Below are 15,717 nucleotides of genomic sequence, written 5' to 3' on the forward strand. Positions count from 1 at the left end.
AAATATCAAAATGTATGATTGTCCTCTGTGTGTGAGTGTATACATGTGAACAATCTTGCTTCATTAAAAATATTAATAATAAAATAAAAACATAAACCCCAAATGCCCAAATCTGGTTTAATTTTCATTTGTTCTGAGGTGAGCCATAACATCTGCACTGAATTCTTTAACCATGTGCAACTCTAGGGAAAATATTTTTTCTTCTAAAAGTCTAGTAACATTTCTAAATAGTATTCATATCCTACAAGTATTGGTTGTTAATTTAAAACTCCATTAGTAAAATTACAGTACAAGCATGATTAACCCTCCAGGATTGCAAATCCCAGACTCCAGTGAAAGCTACATTACATCTTCAGTAGTACAGCATCTTCCACAGTCACTTCCACACCAGAGGAGACAGCGGCATCTCAGACGGCTGAGTACAGTGGAACTAATAAAGCTCTTAAAGGCGGCAGACTGCGGGTTGATGCAGAGAGGTACTCTGTTTCCTATCTGCTGTACCAAAAAGAACTGGTGGATACTTTCTTTAACTTGTCAGACATAGCTAAGGTTCTTCTCAAAGCTGTCATTAAATTTGGGGTTGGTGACAGGCTCAAAATCACTGGTATAGACTCTTCCCATCGAGGTGGAAAAGCAGCATTTGCGCATACACGAATGGTATCTCAGCTGCTCTTCATCTAGGTAGGAGTGGGCTAAGGCATCCTTAGTGGATATTCTTTTTGATGGATCAAATATCAACATCCTGGAAAGCAGGTGAACGGCTTCATGCGTGGCCTGGCTGAATAGGGTATAAAGTACAGGGTGAGATGACTGTTTATGAGGACCCCTGAGTATGTGTGCCTTAGCACCTTCACAAGCTCTTTGCTTCCAGTGATGGCGTTCCAACAGATCTGTGATCAAATCCAACTGCTGAATGGGACTCTGCACCTGAAACAATATTCTTCAGCCCAGTAGTTCTGCAAAGATGCACCTGACAGACCAGATGTCAAAAGCATTGCAATAATGGAAGCTGCCCGTCAGGATCTCCGGAGTCCGGTAATACTGAGTAACAACTTCTTGGGTAATATGACAGGATTCACCCAATTCTTCTACTCTAGCCAATCCAAAATCACAAATCTTTAGTACACAGTTGCTGTTCACAAGGAGATTCCCTGGTTTAATGTCTTGATGTAAAATGCCAACAGGATGGAGATATTTCAAACCTCACAAAATCTGATAAAGAAAAACTTTGACATGATCTGAGCTGAGTGACTGAGGAGAGACGATAATTTTATGTAGGTCACTCTTCATCAATTCTGTGACAACATATATTTCTTCAAAATAGTCAATGTGTGGAGGCTGGAGTATGTCGAGGGCAGAGAGTACATTATCATGTTTAAAAAAAAAACACAACAGCTGCAATTTCTGGAAGACTCTTCTGCAAGAGACCAGATTCTGGAAGACATTGGGCATCTTTGTGAGTGTTACTCTCTTTCCATCTCTTGGATCTGTTACTAACCAGACAACACCAAATGCTCCATGTCCAATAGGTCTATCCGGCTCAATGTCCAGCTGCTGTTGTGGATGATGCAAGTGCTGATGATGGTGCGCCTTAACCGTAACAGCTGCAGCAGCCTGTACCCAGCTGGGGCTGCTGCAGGGGATGGAAATATGGCTGCTGTTGCCCAGAGTTTAACCTGTCTGTGGCTGCTGCAGCTGTGGAAGACGTATGCTGCTGTACTGGGTGTATAGCAGCAGCCGACCCCTGATGAAGGTGGTGTTGAGGATGGTGGGGGTGGTGAAGGTGAGGAGGAGGAAGGTGTGGAAGGTGGTGATGGTGGTGGTGGTGACCTGCTGCTGCTGCAGATGTTCCGCCGTTGTAAGCTGCTATCATTTTAAGTTGGCTCTTGTGCCACAAAGAGACACTCAAAAATAAATGCCCTGTGATTGGAAAGCAAACTGGGTCAAGCTGTCATTTTGGCCATTTAAAAAAAAAGAAGAAAAACCACTCACTCCACTTCAAAAAACACAGAGCAGAACTGGTTTTATGTCTTCATCAGTCAATCCAGACAAGTTTGAAGATCTGGGGAGTTGGATTTTTTTTTTTTTTTTTTTTTGGTGTGTGTGGAAGGGTGTGGGTTGTCAAAAACAGTTAATAATATATAATAAGAAGAATAAAGAGAGGAAAAGAAAAAGGGAAAAGGGCTTCTTTCCCCCAGAATTCCTACCACAGGTGGATACTAAAACTCCATTCTTAATGGGGGCAGGGGGTGTAGGTTCCAACTTTAACTGTGGGAATAAAGGTCAAACTTCCTGAACCCCTGAACTTCACACACAAAAAGGATTTGCTAACATGCCACCCTTGGAACCTTGTGAGAGGGTTGACTCATCTACCCCTTCCATTCCCACATCCATATCCTTTTCTAAATGTAGGACCCCCTTTCAGGGACTCCCCACTCGAGTCTCAGAACACGGGGTTACCCAATGAAATGTGAGAGACCTTCTTGCTGCAAAAACACGAGATAGTTTAATGACGGAGCTCCGGGCCGATACATATCTCACACAAGAGACAGAGGCATCGACCCTGAACTCAATTAGGGGGACATATTTATAGGGAAAATTACATAAGCAGTTAGCAACAAGCACATAACAATTTCATTGGTTTATTCAAATTGGCACTCTCTGTCTGTTCTTGGATATAATTCAACTCTAGACCACTCTGTTTTGGGGCACACTGACCTTTATACTTTGTTTCTCTCAGGACTGCAAGGCCAGCCCAGACTTTATCAAGTCTAGCCGGTCTGGGTTTGGGCCATTTCTTTAAACAAGTTATTTTGTTCTTAGCCTTGAAGCATACTTGTCCTCAAAGCAGGGTTAGTGGGAGCTAACTTGAAACTTTAACTCTTTCACTAAACACTTCCCACCTCCTCAAAAACACATTTAAAAAAATTCCAACCACTCTAAATAAAAAAGATGAGGGAAAATTATCAGGGAAACCAGTTTCTAGCTTCCCTCCCCTCGAACTTTCAGGCCTTCCCACATCTTCCCCTACTCTGAATGACCTGATTGAGGGGGGATTGGGGAGATGTACCAAACTTTCCTGGGAAAAATGAACCAGGGAAGGAGGTTGGAGGAAGAGAGTGAGGAGAGGAGGCCACAGGCAGGATAGAAGAGGAGAGGGAGAGAACCCCAGCAAAAGTGAAGGGAAGAAGGTGCAGGGAGGGAATGAAAGAGCACTCAGACGCCCAGGTACAGGCAACCACCCAGGAGGAGGTTAGGGTCTCAGGGTCAAAGAATAGGAGCACCGGAAAGTGGGTAGGGGGCTGTGGAGAAGAGAGCAGGTGGGTCCCCTGTACGACAGCCCTGCCGGGCTCAAGGCTGCTCCGTCTCCCCCCTCCCCCCATCCGGCTTCCGTGCCCATGGTTGTTTTCTCCACAGCCACTGTGACCGCTTTTTATTCAGCCGCAGGTGCCAGTGCCGCCTCGGCGGGACTCACCTCCCCTAGCAAAGCCGGATAGAGGGTGAGGTTTTATAAACTTTGTCTTGAAAGTACAGTCTTTTCTGACTTGTTCTCCAGGAGCCTTCTGACTGGAGATGAGAGCCCACCAGCACTGCAAAAGCTGACAATTCAGATTCTGCTGAGATGAGGCTTTGCTCATGTCCTCTCTGCAGGAACTTCCCCCTGGGCTCTTCCCAGCACTGCTAAAGAAGGCCCGCACTGGCAGATACAAAACGCTTGTGAAGGCAATGGTGGCCTCCTGGTCATTTTCCTGTCTGCCTGTGGGAGCACTGATGAAGACACCTAACCTGGAAACTTTGCAGACTGTGTTAGGTGGAGTGGAGATGTGACTAACAAGAGATTTTCACTCCAGGTATGCAACAACTAAGGACTATAGAAGGGAGCATGTGGAGTACACAGCAGAGAATTTCAGGGAGGTTGGCTTGGTTTTAATTGGATCAGATGCTTTCAATAGCATCATCGTACATGAATTCTTGAAATCCACCATTTACTTGTACTGAGGACAGTTGGATATAGCTTAGAGTTGAATGTGTAATAAAGAAGATGTAGCCTCACAGTAGAACAGGCCTATACCTGACTGGAATCATAAAGGCTGAGCTTGACACGGGGACCAGTCAGATGAACTGTGGGAACAGGGGGCTTGTGGAGTCAGACAACTTGATAAATTTGAGGGAATCCTGCCAGGACAGATTTTCTAAATGCTTTCTCCTGGTCTTGTAAAGTTTGTTCTTCATTGAAATCTTTAGTAATAAATATAACAGGTCTTTTTGTGGATGCCATTATTGTTATCTGAGTGGATTTAAGTGTCTAAATTTAAAGACTTTGGCAAAAAAGGCCCTCTGGAGAGACTCATAATAATCACTGCGATGCCAGGCCTGTCACAATCCAAAATATTGGATAGGTGGATAAAGTTATCAGCTAAGATGGTTCACATATGGACATGTAGTTTGTACCGTGGTACAGAAGTCATCAAAATAACCTCTATGTCTCTTACACTCCTTTTCTTTAATCCCCAAAACCTTGTTTTCCTGTCTGCCTGTCAACTTAACTGGTCTCTTGCCTGGAACCTGTGAATATCCTGGAAATTTGGTCACAATAAACTTTTTTCATGCTGTTAAAACAAATAAACAGAAAAATTATTATTCACATTTTAAGAGCATAAACTCCTTTAGAAAAAGACCACAGTTTGGTTTCAGAACTAACATCTTTAGGTGGTTCTCGGCTGTAACTCAGGATTCAGTTTCTTCAGGCCCATTTCTTCAGGCCTTTGTGGATACCAGCTTTTACATGCACAATATGCATAGCACATATGCATATACACCTAATTGATTAAGACTTGGAAGAAAACCCTTCATTTCAAAACTTATTTATTTAAAATGGAGCTATTCAGTAGCAGGGTGCAAGCTTGACTTTTGTGTTGCTCCAATGTTATCCCCACACACCACACAGTCAAGAGAGTATGTGGAGATTTAGGTGTGTCCACTGAGCTACTTGGTGAGCAATAGCCTATTTTGCTCTGGGCTCCAGTTCCATCCTGCTCTATGGATGAGTGAGAGAATACTAAGAATTTTTAGTAGGACAATATCTTCTATTGATTTATCTATCTATCTATCTATCTATCTATCTATCTATCTATCTATCTATCTAGATAATCTATGAGGCCAGAATCATGAAGACACGACCACATAACGACTCAACAAAAAGATAAAGAGAAAATATCAAACCAAATTTTTATATAAATATCAATGGAAAATACTCAAAATAATACTGGTAAAACACATCTAAGAACACATCAAAAATATCATCAGTTCTGAACTAGTAGGATTCATCCCAGTGATGCATGAATGGTTCAACATAAAAAAATACAGCAGTATAATGAACCATATAATCAAACAGAAAGAAAAAGGCCACATCTTCACTAAGCAGAGGGATATCATCACTCTGTCAAATACAGGGCTCATGTGGCTCTCCCATTCTTTAGGCTGTCATTGGCCTGCTTATGCACTCATTTACTCTATAGAAGCTTTTTAGTTTCATCAAGTCCCATTATTAATTACTCAATTTATTGCACGTGCTACAGGTTTCTGTTCAGGAAGTTATGTCCTGTGTCAACATGTTCAAGGCTAATACCCTACTTTCTTTTTCACTAAATGTTGTGTATCCACTTCTATGGTGAGGTCTTTGACCAAGTGGAATTGAGAAATTAGAGCCTGATAAGTATAGAACTTGCTTTCGTCTACATGTCGACGTTACTTTAGAAAGGCACCATTTGTTGATATTGCTTTTTGAACCCAATGTCTCTTTTGGCATCCCTGTTAAATACTTTGTGTCCAAGGGTGATTGTTGTGTGGGCTTATTTCTGGGTCTTCAGTTGTATTCAATTGATCATCACATGTGTTTTTCTCAAAATACCATGCAGTTTTTATTATACAATGGCTATATAGTACAACTTGAGATCAGAGAGATATAGAAAGAGGTGTCCTCTTTCTACAGATGAATAGCTCAGAAAAGCAGGAGAAGCTAATTGAATGAGTACAAACATGTTATCCTTCCTGAGAGAATTTTGGTTCTGAGGACTACTGTTGGTAAAATGTAAAACAAGTGTGGTAGAAGATGTTTTGTAGTCACTGTGAATCTTTGCCCTAGACATTCATTTGAAAATAGCTGAATATCAAATAATCTCAAATTATGCTTCTGGAAAATCACATCTGTTCATGATTCTACTTCTTTCCAGAGTGAAGCCTTGCAATACAGTAACAAGGACCAAAAAAAAAAAAAAAAAAAAAAAAAAAAAAAAAAAAAAAAAAAAAAAAAAAAAACAACAACAGAAGAAAATAAAACAAGCAAAAAACCATACTCAGTTTATAGTTGCTGAGCCAATAACATTAAAAAAACACCAAAAATCAAAAAAACAAAAACCTCTATCTACTCATTAAGTCTGTATTTTACTAAACAGTAAAAAATGTACAGAAGAAATCTTTTTTTGTCATTATATTATATCCACAAAACAGGGTATAATTGATTATTTGAGGGCAGTTAAAGAGAAAAAAAAAATGTAGATTACAACAAAGTTTTAAAATACAATTATTTGTTCCATTAGGTGATTTAGGATACTTAAAAAAATTCTGTCTTATGTTGAGGTCCTTCATATAACATTAATCACTGAGCATTTAGATACCCAGAAAAATGTGACCCATAGTCATGTGGCAGGCAGGATGGATGCAGCAGTCCATGTTTGTTATCTCAGCACTTAGGAAGTGGAGGCACAATCAATAAGAAAAACAAGAATTCTGGCCCATCAGGTTGTGGGGGATCAGCACTTTGGAACATTTGTTCCTCCTTCAGAGGAGAAAAGTTTTGTTTCTTGCCCCAGGCCAGACAGCTCCCAACTGCCTAACTCTACCCTAAGGACCTGACACCTCCAGCCTCCAATGCTTCTAGCACTTGCACTAGTATGATGCCCACTCTCATAGCTAAATGATGAAAAGAAAATTATACAACACTTTTCAAGAGTAACAGGTTACCTGGCAACTTGGAAAAGAAAGATACAAAGCAGAGTGAATCCTGTGACTTTATTCAGATACATTCCCCTTGCTCTGTGCTCCTTTCCTTTGACTTTGTTTGAAGCATACAAGGTGCCTCCAGAACTAAGCATCTTGAATTTGAATAGTTTGTAATTTCTAAAATCTCCTTCATAGGAGAGTGTGTCTCCATTATCACTTCAGTGTAACAATTCTGTACACAAAAACCACTGAAAAATTCGGTACTCAAGGTCCTGAACGGACACACATGAATGTAACAAATAACTAAAGGCAAAGGGTACATTCCAATTTTCTGCAACGAGAAGCAAAGTATGGTCTCCTTGTCATGCACAATATTTCTTACATATTTTACAAGCTTTGTTAGCAAAGATTATCTTTTTGTGCTGCCCCACATGCCTGAGTGTATTCACGAACTAAAAAGAAATGTATATGAGTATTTTTATGGACATATTCCATGTTATCATAGCAGTCCACAGGAAGAGGGAACAGCTCCATAATCATCTCCCTCTCCCTTAGGAACTCTGTGTTTTACATAACTTCACTCAAGGTGTGCATAGAGATTTTTCTGGCTATAATCTGGAGGAAAACTGTCAGAACTTTCTGGAATGTGTCTCTATCATTTATATCCAGATTAGTAGAACATGCCTCAATTCCCACAGATTCAGAGCCTCAGTGAACTAAGACAGCAGGACATGAATTGTGTCCAATTCCTTTTACAAATGAGGCATCTTCAAGCATTCAGAGAATGTAGCAGATACTCTTCAGACACTGCTGTGTGAGAGAACAGACTCAGATCAATGGCCTCCCACCTGCCTTCATCTAATCCTTATAAATAACCAATGTCAAATAACCAAGCTTCTCATGGAACCTTTTCCAATATTTGAACCTCTGATTCCCGATCCACCTACCTAGTGCCTGCATAGGTATGTACCACTATTTCCATTTTTATGATATGTTCCTAAGGTTTTCTGTGTGCTACTTGATATATTGGGCTATATCCCCAGACCAACATCTTCAGTTCTGTTCTTTGAGCTTAGACTTATGTTGTAGCCCAGCCTGGCCTTGGAACTAATTCTAACTCAACATTCTCAGTGATCTCATTCAAAGTTATATGCATAGAGAGCATGGGAGTGTACAGATTCTGTAATACTGTAATTCCAGAACCTAAGAGGTAGAAGCAAAAGTACAGGACAAGGAGGAACATGAGGCTCCTTGTATATGGCAAATTATAACATAAGTCCAGATAGTACTACATTGTATTTTTAGGACTTTGTTGCTAGACTCTGTCACATGAGAACATAAAATAATAAAAAGAAAAAGGAAGCAAAAAAGAAAAATGGATATAGAAACCAATAAAAGAAAAGAGGAGGAAGAGAATAAGAAGAAACTCAAGAATAATATGGGGGAATGGAAAGACGGCTCTGAGGTTAAGAGCACTAGCTGCTCTTCCAGAGGTCTTGAGTTCAATGCCCAGCAAGGTGGCTTATAACCATTATAATGAGATCTAGTGCACTCTTATGGCCTAATGTCTACATGCAGACAGAATGCTGTATAAACAATATATAACATAGGAATTGATACAGAAAATGTGGTACAAGGATAAGTGAGTCAAGCTTATAGAAAGCTGAAAAAAAAACATTGTAGCAGGCACTGAGGAAGAAAACCAAAAGGCTAAGAAGATATATTGAGCTATTTTACCCTCCAGTGGCCAGTCACTATTCATCAAGAGCAGAAAAGAAACAGGAACCCTTGGCCAGCCTGCTCCTTACCACCTTGTTTGATAGTCCATTGCTTACCTGCAAAGAATTTATATACAGATAAATAGGTTTTGCCTCCACAAATACTTAAAATCTGATGTTACAATGCTTTTTTTGTCCATCAATTCTAGAGACCTGTCTGGACATGCAGAATGATGGCCTGCAGTATTTGATGTTTGGTGAATGCACAGTGAAATGACAGAGTACTTTTTTACAATTTTATGGCTACCATCATTTAAGATGTTTCATGAGCAAGTGAACTTACATATGAAAGAGTACATGCCTGCACACACACACACACACACACACACACACTCACACACACACAAAAGCCCATACACACCCATAAAAAGATTTCTGTATTCCAACACCTTTCCTTCAGATGGAGGAAGAAAGACCTATAATGTGTACAAGGCTCGGAGACTCAGCCATGCTCTGCTGCCTAATCCTATATTTTTTCCTCTTCAGGGCATTTTCTATGCAGAGACTCACTTGTCCTACAGTAACTTAGAAGGTCTACACAGCTAAGCTTGAAAACACAAAACCAGCTTTGAAGTTTTGTGTTTTGAAAAAAGAGAGTTTGAAGAGAAGTCTCTAGCAAGCTTCAAATTGACCATCATAGTCTCTTCCCCAAACCTACCTTGGCCAGGTAGCACCAGAGGAAGCCAGTAACCCATGGTCATTATTCAGTAACTTTTTAAACACATTACAGTATATATGATAGTGAAAGATCCCTAATGTCAAAGGAGACTAGTAAATTAACCTGGAATGATTTTTCTGAAAAGCAGCATTGTGCACAACTATGAGAGAGAATCTGTCCAGAAACAAAGCCATGCCCATGATATCCTCAGAAGCACAGTGTCAGCAGAGGGTTGCACTGTAAGATCTTATGCATCCTTACAGTGAGGGCAATGAAATAAACCAGAAATTTCCAGGGGACTATCTTTGTGCAGGGAAAACAAAAAAGAAGTCTATATTTTATTTTTTAAAAGACCTGTGTGGCTTAACTTTTGTGTTGATTACAAACATGTTTATCACAAATCAACAAAAATGTAAAAAATGCCGAGAAAGCCACCATGTGCTTCCACTGTGAGCAGTTAGACATTGTAGCAATTAGTTGAGGCCAAACAAGACAGGGAGCTGTACCTAGGAGGACACAGGGCATGCAAAGTCTGCTGTCTAGCTAGCTTAACCAAAGCAGGGAATTTCAAGGTTAGTGAGAGGCCAGGGTTCTAAGGACTAAGCCAGAGAATAACTGGACAAAACTAAATGTCATTAACTGACCTCCCAACCCACCCACCAAGATACACATTGGCACATACAATTATATCACACATAAACACACACACACACACACACACACACACACACACACACACACACACACTCACACACACAGAGAGAAATCATGAATGAATAGTAGACTGAAGAGACCAATCTGGTGAAGGAACACCTGAATTTAATGTGGAGAAGATGTGGAGAAAGAGCAACATTCCTCCACTGTTGGTGGTATTATTAACTGGTACAACCACTCTGGAAATCAGTCTGGAAGTTCCTCAGAAAACTGAACATAATGATACTTGAGAACCCAGATATACCACTCCTGGGCATATACCCCAAAGTAGCTACAACATCTAACAAGAACACATTCTCAACAATGTTCATAGCATCCTTATTTATCATAGCCAGAAGCTTGAAAGAACCCAAACATCCCTCAACAGAGGAATGGATACAGAAATTGTGGCACATATACACATTGGAGTACTACTTGGCTATTAAAAATGAGTCCAATTAAATTCCTAGGCAAATGGATGAAACTTGAAGATATCATCCTGAGTGAGGTAGCCCAGTCACAAAAGAACACTCATGGTATGCACTCACTCATAAGCAGATACCACCCCCCCAAAAAAAATAAAGCTCAGAATACCCAAGAAACCATCCATAGAAGTTATGAAGCTCAAAAAGAAGGAAGACCAAAATGTGGATGCCTCAGTCCTTTTTAGAAGGGAGAACAAAACAGGAGAAAATACAAGGTCAAATAGAGGAGCAGGGACTGAAGATCTACGGAGACTGCCTCACCTGGAGAACCACCCCATATGCAGCCATCAAACCCAAGCACTATTGCTGATGCCAAGAAGTGTTTACTGGCAGGAACCAGACACAAATGTTTCCTCAGAGGCTCTCTCAGAGACATATAGATATAGATGGGGATGCTTGCAGCTAAACATCAGACTGAACATGGGGACCTCAATGAAAGAGCTAGAGAAAGTACTGAAAGAGCTGAAGGTTTTGCACCCTCATGGAAAGAACAACATCATCAACAGTAGAGGCACTGAGGTGGAGAGAATGATTGGGAGAGAAGCACCTTCATACAAGAAAATTGAGGGGGAGGAGGAAGAGGAGTGGGAGGGAGAGGGTATAATGTTTAAAATGTAAATACAGAGAATAACCAATAAAATTGGGGAAAAAACGAAAATTTCTGAATGCTGACATTAAAGGTGTGTGCCAACTCTGACCAGCTTCATTGGTATTTCTAATGAACAAACAAAAATCTTGTAACAGTTCTAACAGTTGTAACAGAGTTTTGAAGTACTGTATGCTACTTCCTTTCACCAGAAACTCTGAGGCTTCCGGCCTGTACCAAGTGAGATGAAACTAAGGGAAGCCTAGTTGATCTTCCTGATGCCATGCCATGATTCTGCAGCAACCTTTTACTAAATTAAAAGGAGCCTCTATGGAGTAGGCCCCTTGGTGATACATCCAGAACCTTTCAGACTAAGAAATAAGCCAGCTAACATTAGTAAAAGAGGAAAGGAAAAGTCACATTGAAAAATATGTGCCCTAATTGAAAAGAAAGACCTCAACTTCTAAGATATCAGCAATCTCCACCTCTAATTTTTGAGCTTTGCATAGTGATACTTGCAACTCCAGGTGGTAGTCAAAAGCAGAGTTCTTCCCAGAAAAAAAACATACATGATTTTTCAATCTTACATCTGTGAGGTAGGTGGCATTATAGCACAGATTCAACCCACCCAGTATAAGGATGCAGAAGCCATAGATGGCAATGCCAAATGTACTCCCTCTTGAAGTTATGGACCCATTAAAATTGAGGTTAAAACTAAGCTCAGGCCACTCCACTCCCTGCCCTTTCTCCTGATTCTTATGTTTGCTATGAGGAGAGTATCTTGGGACAACTCCAACATCCTCATGTCTGGACTTGTAAGCTCATAAAGATAGATACTGTAGAAGAGATGGCTATGTGGGTTCCTTGTAGTAACACACAGTCCAGGATGACCTTTGCTCACTGATGCCCACTTTTTAATTGACTGTTTATAGTTGAGAACAGAAGGTTGTCCAAGATGATATTTTAAAGAAGGAACAGAAAGTTTATAATTTTATATTTTTCCTGTGGTTGATCCCCTATGTGTTCAAGAAAAAGTTTTCATTGCAAAAAATAAACCATAGATTTTTCTAAAATACATGAATGTGTATATGGAAACAAGGAATACACAGTAAGTAAATATTATCCATGTTTTATACAATTAAATTTATAGGAGAAAAATATTGGCCTCTAGGAAAGAGGGAAAACCTGGGAAATTGCACTCTATGTCACATGCATTGTCTTGTGTGAACTTATTATTGAGAAAAGTTGTCCTCATCTATGGTCCCTAGAAATTTGGGTGCTAAAAAAGTCTCTTACTCACGTCAGGGCCCTAGCCAACTCTCCCCATGTAAAGCATTCATGACTTCCAATGAAGCGGAGAGGAATCTCTAGCTTTGGAAGGAAAGGTTGCCAAAGGGTATTCCCTGGGTCACTTGTGAGGTTGTAGAAAAGGGTCCCACAAAAATTGATCAATTCAAGGAGAGCTATTTAGCAGGTAGGCCATAGCAGTTCCCAGTTACATCATCAGTAACCCCTTTCTTAGACATTCTCTTGTATCTAAGAGAGAACTAGAATCTTCTGTGCTGTCACCAATGTTGTGGTGACACCAACAGCCTGTGGAATATTCCTTCAGTGTCTTTTGTGTTCACGAGCAGGCATGTTTTTCTAGCTGCACAGGCTAGTTCCGAAGGAAGATCAAGGAGAGAACAGACAGAGGCAGAAGGAAGCTGGCCTCCTGTCTTATTGCAAAAACAAAAACAAAAAAAAAGAAAAAGAAAAAAGAAATCATTCTGAGGAAGGCACAGTGAGTCCTGGGCAGAGGTGGGGAACTTCCTGGAAGAGTTAGGCTTAAGCTGAGCTTTCCAGGAGTAGTCCTTACAGGATGGAGCCTTGGAATTTCTCCATGGCAGACCAAGTGTCAAGAATTTCTGATAATTAGTTTGACAGAGACCCAGAAAGTGACAAGCCTGCAGCTACTTTTCTAGGAGCTCTTTAATTTCCTTTTGAGTGGCAGAGAATGCTAGGAGGAGGCAATGTGATAATAACAACGTGTCCCTTCATAGTAGGGAGCTGAAGCACTTCATCCTTTAGATTACTGTAGGTTACATGAGTAAGTTCTGATGATGAGAACAGAAAAGGATGCTCCCCTGGTCATATATGGATGTCTCAAACACCTTGGGTTTGAACACACATGATTAGTGCTTGATGGTACTAAGCACTATGAACCCCAGGATTTACCTACACCACATTTGATATGAGATGACAATATCCGCAAATCTTTATGTCTGAGGCAGCTTATGGATTTCAGGGCAAGGGGGCTGTAATAGGGACAGTTGCATACATATGGAGATGGTGGCAGGGAAGAGAGACATAGCTTAGCAGCCCAGCTTGAAGATACGTTTTATTCCAAATTCAGGGATTCACCCTAATTTTAGCTCTTTTTCTTCCTCTGCCCTGTTCTTAGAGCTCAGAATGGTCTCCTCTGCCCCTGGGCCATCAAATGTGCAAATTCACTTGTGTTTATCTATCTACAGTGTCTGCAAGGAAGGCATCATCCCAAAATTACACCAGTAAAAAGGAGCAGTTGAGAAAATTGGAAGAACTGAAAGTAGCCATTCAGAAGATGACTTGTGAGAGGGATGAACTTTGTCAAATCCTTAGCCTCTACAATTATAATGATTTGAACTACAGGTATTCATTTGTGCCCAGTAGTGTTGACTGTATTGTACCCTCTCTATTAAAACAAGATTTCCTCACATCAAAGGAGTGTGTCACCTCTCATCTAGGATTTTAAGAAGCCTTGGAAGGTGATGACTTGTGAAATAAACTAGGTGCTATGTTCAAACTCTTTTACATTCAGCCTTGAAGTGCTTGGAGTCTGGTTGGGTCTGTTACCAGCTGGAAGGCCCTGGTCACACTTGCTGCCTCTCAGTGTGAGAATAGCAGTCTGGTTGGGTCTGTCACCAGCTGGAAGGACCTGGTCACACTTGCTGCCTCTCAGTGTGAGAATAGCAGTCTGGTTGGGTCTGTCACCAGCTGGAAGGGCCTGGTCACACTTGCTGCCTCTCAGTGCCTGTGGGTCATGACCGCTTTATGCTGATTTTGTTCATTTTATGGCACCTCCCTGGATTTTTTGGCATTGTTATTTTTTTTTATATTTGTGCATGTGTTGGTGTGTAAGTATGTGAATATATTTGTGTGTGTTTTGTTCAGCATCCTGGGGCCTGGCTTTAGTTGGGGCCTGTGGATTTGTCTGATGCACAGATGGCAAGTCATGATAGTGATGAGTCCATGGAGGCCTACACTGATCAACAGAGAGCTTTCTCCATGTGTTTACCTTAGTGGCACATAGAAGTCTTCTAGAGGATAAGGTATTATAAAGCCTCTTCCCTGTAAGACTAGCTATGTCCTCTAGAAATTCATGGAATAATAGGAACCAAGGATAAAGACATCCTGCAATAAAAACAAGAGAAATGTCATCAGAACTATCTGTTGGACCAAAGCCAGTGGTACAGAATGGTAGAACCTTCTTACAGAATTAGTCTCTTCCTTCAGGATTACCTGAGGAGTTCTTGAACTTTAGCTCCTTCCATTTGGTCCCCTGGCTCTGCTGTCCTGTGTCCAAGATAATAAGTTTAATCAGCACTAATAAGACTCAGTTTGATGGAACAAGGGTGTGGCATATACTGGGCCGGGTTAGTAGAGGATACAGCCTGATTTCACATAGTTCTTGAATCCTGAGTTCAGAGAGTTATTTGTTCCTTCGGGCCATGCTCTAATATATGCTGAACACTGAATTTCACTTGCTTAAATCACAACCTGAGATGAAAATAATGGACATGGAGAAAATGACCCACTTGATAATTAATGCCATAAAGTAGTTCAAGGAGATAACAGAAGAGAACAATTTCTACCAGTGAGTCCTACAGAGTTGAGACCCCAGTACTAGGGAGGGAATACTTCTGTCCTGTTAGACCTATGAACATATATCTATACTGTCTGCCTCTTAACAGGAAACCTGCCTGGAGGCTCAGGCCTTTCATTTTTACCTCTTGTACTCAGTTGACTTACGTGTGAAGAGTGTATAAGAACAATATTTATTCTTCAAAATTTAGGATCCTCTGGACAGAAAAGTTATGCATCATGATGGGAATATCAATCAACCCTGAACTTCTAGGGCTATGACAGGAGATTTAAAATTTTGTGATCCATGAGAAACACATGGAAAGATTATAACTTTTGAGTTTTCTCTCATCTCTCAGATGGGATTTGCTGATGGTTTTAGTATACCAGGATCATGTGCTCCCATACAGTCTATTTCCTTTTCCTTCATGCACATAAACCCTCTTAGTGTCAGGATTTTTATAAATACTTTGATTCATGTGTAATGGGGTTGGTCTCTGGATTTGACCAGCCTCTAATTGGTGCTGTGTCTCTAATTGGGGATGTCTGGGGATCATGTCCCTTGCAGGGATAATGGTACTTGGAAGATTATCAGGCAAATAAATGCTGGCTGGGATTTATTTGTTGTTCAGC

At 40.7% G+C, this 15,717-nt stretch overlaps 1 pseudogene across 1 annotated transcript; it reads right to left on the reverse strand.

Annotated features, from left to right (window-relative positions):
* Nucleotides 1–376: 376 nt before the first annotated feature.
* On the reverse strand, nucleotides 377–3,638 carry LOC308416105 (serine/threonine-protein kinase NLK-like; annotated as a pseudogene). Its single transcript has 2 exons — nucleotides 3,476–3,638; nucleotides 377–1,904 (listed from the first exon to the last, which is right to left on the reverse strand). The product of its transcript is annotated as a serine/threonine-protein kinase NLK-like (transcript).
* Nucleotides 3,639–15,717: the final 12,079 nt, after the last annotated feature.

The sequence above is a fragment of the Micromys minutus genome (assembly GCF_963924665.1).
Source record: "Micromys minutus genome assembly, contig: SCAFFOLD_112, whole genome shotgun sequence".
NCBI lineage: Eukaryota > Metazoa > Chordata > Mammalia > Rodentia > Muridae > Micromys > Micromys minutus.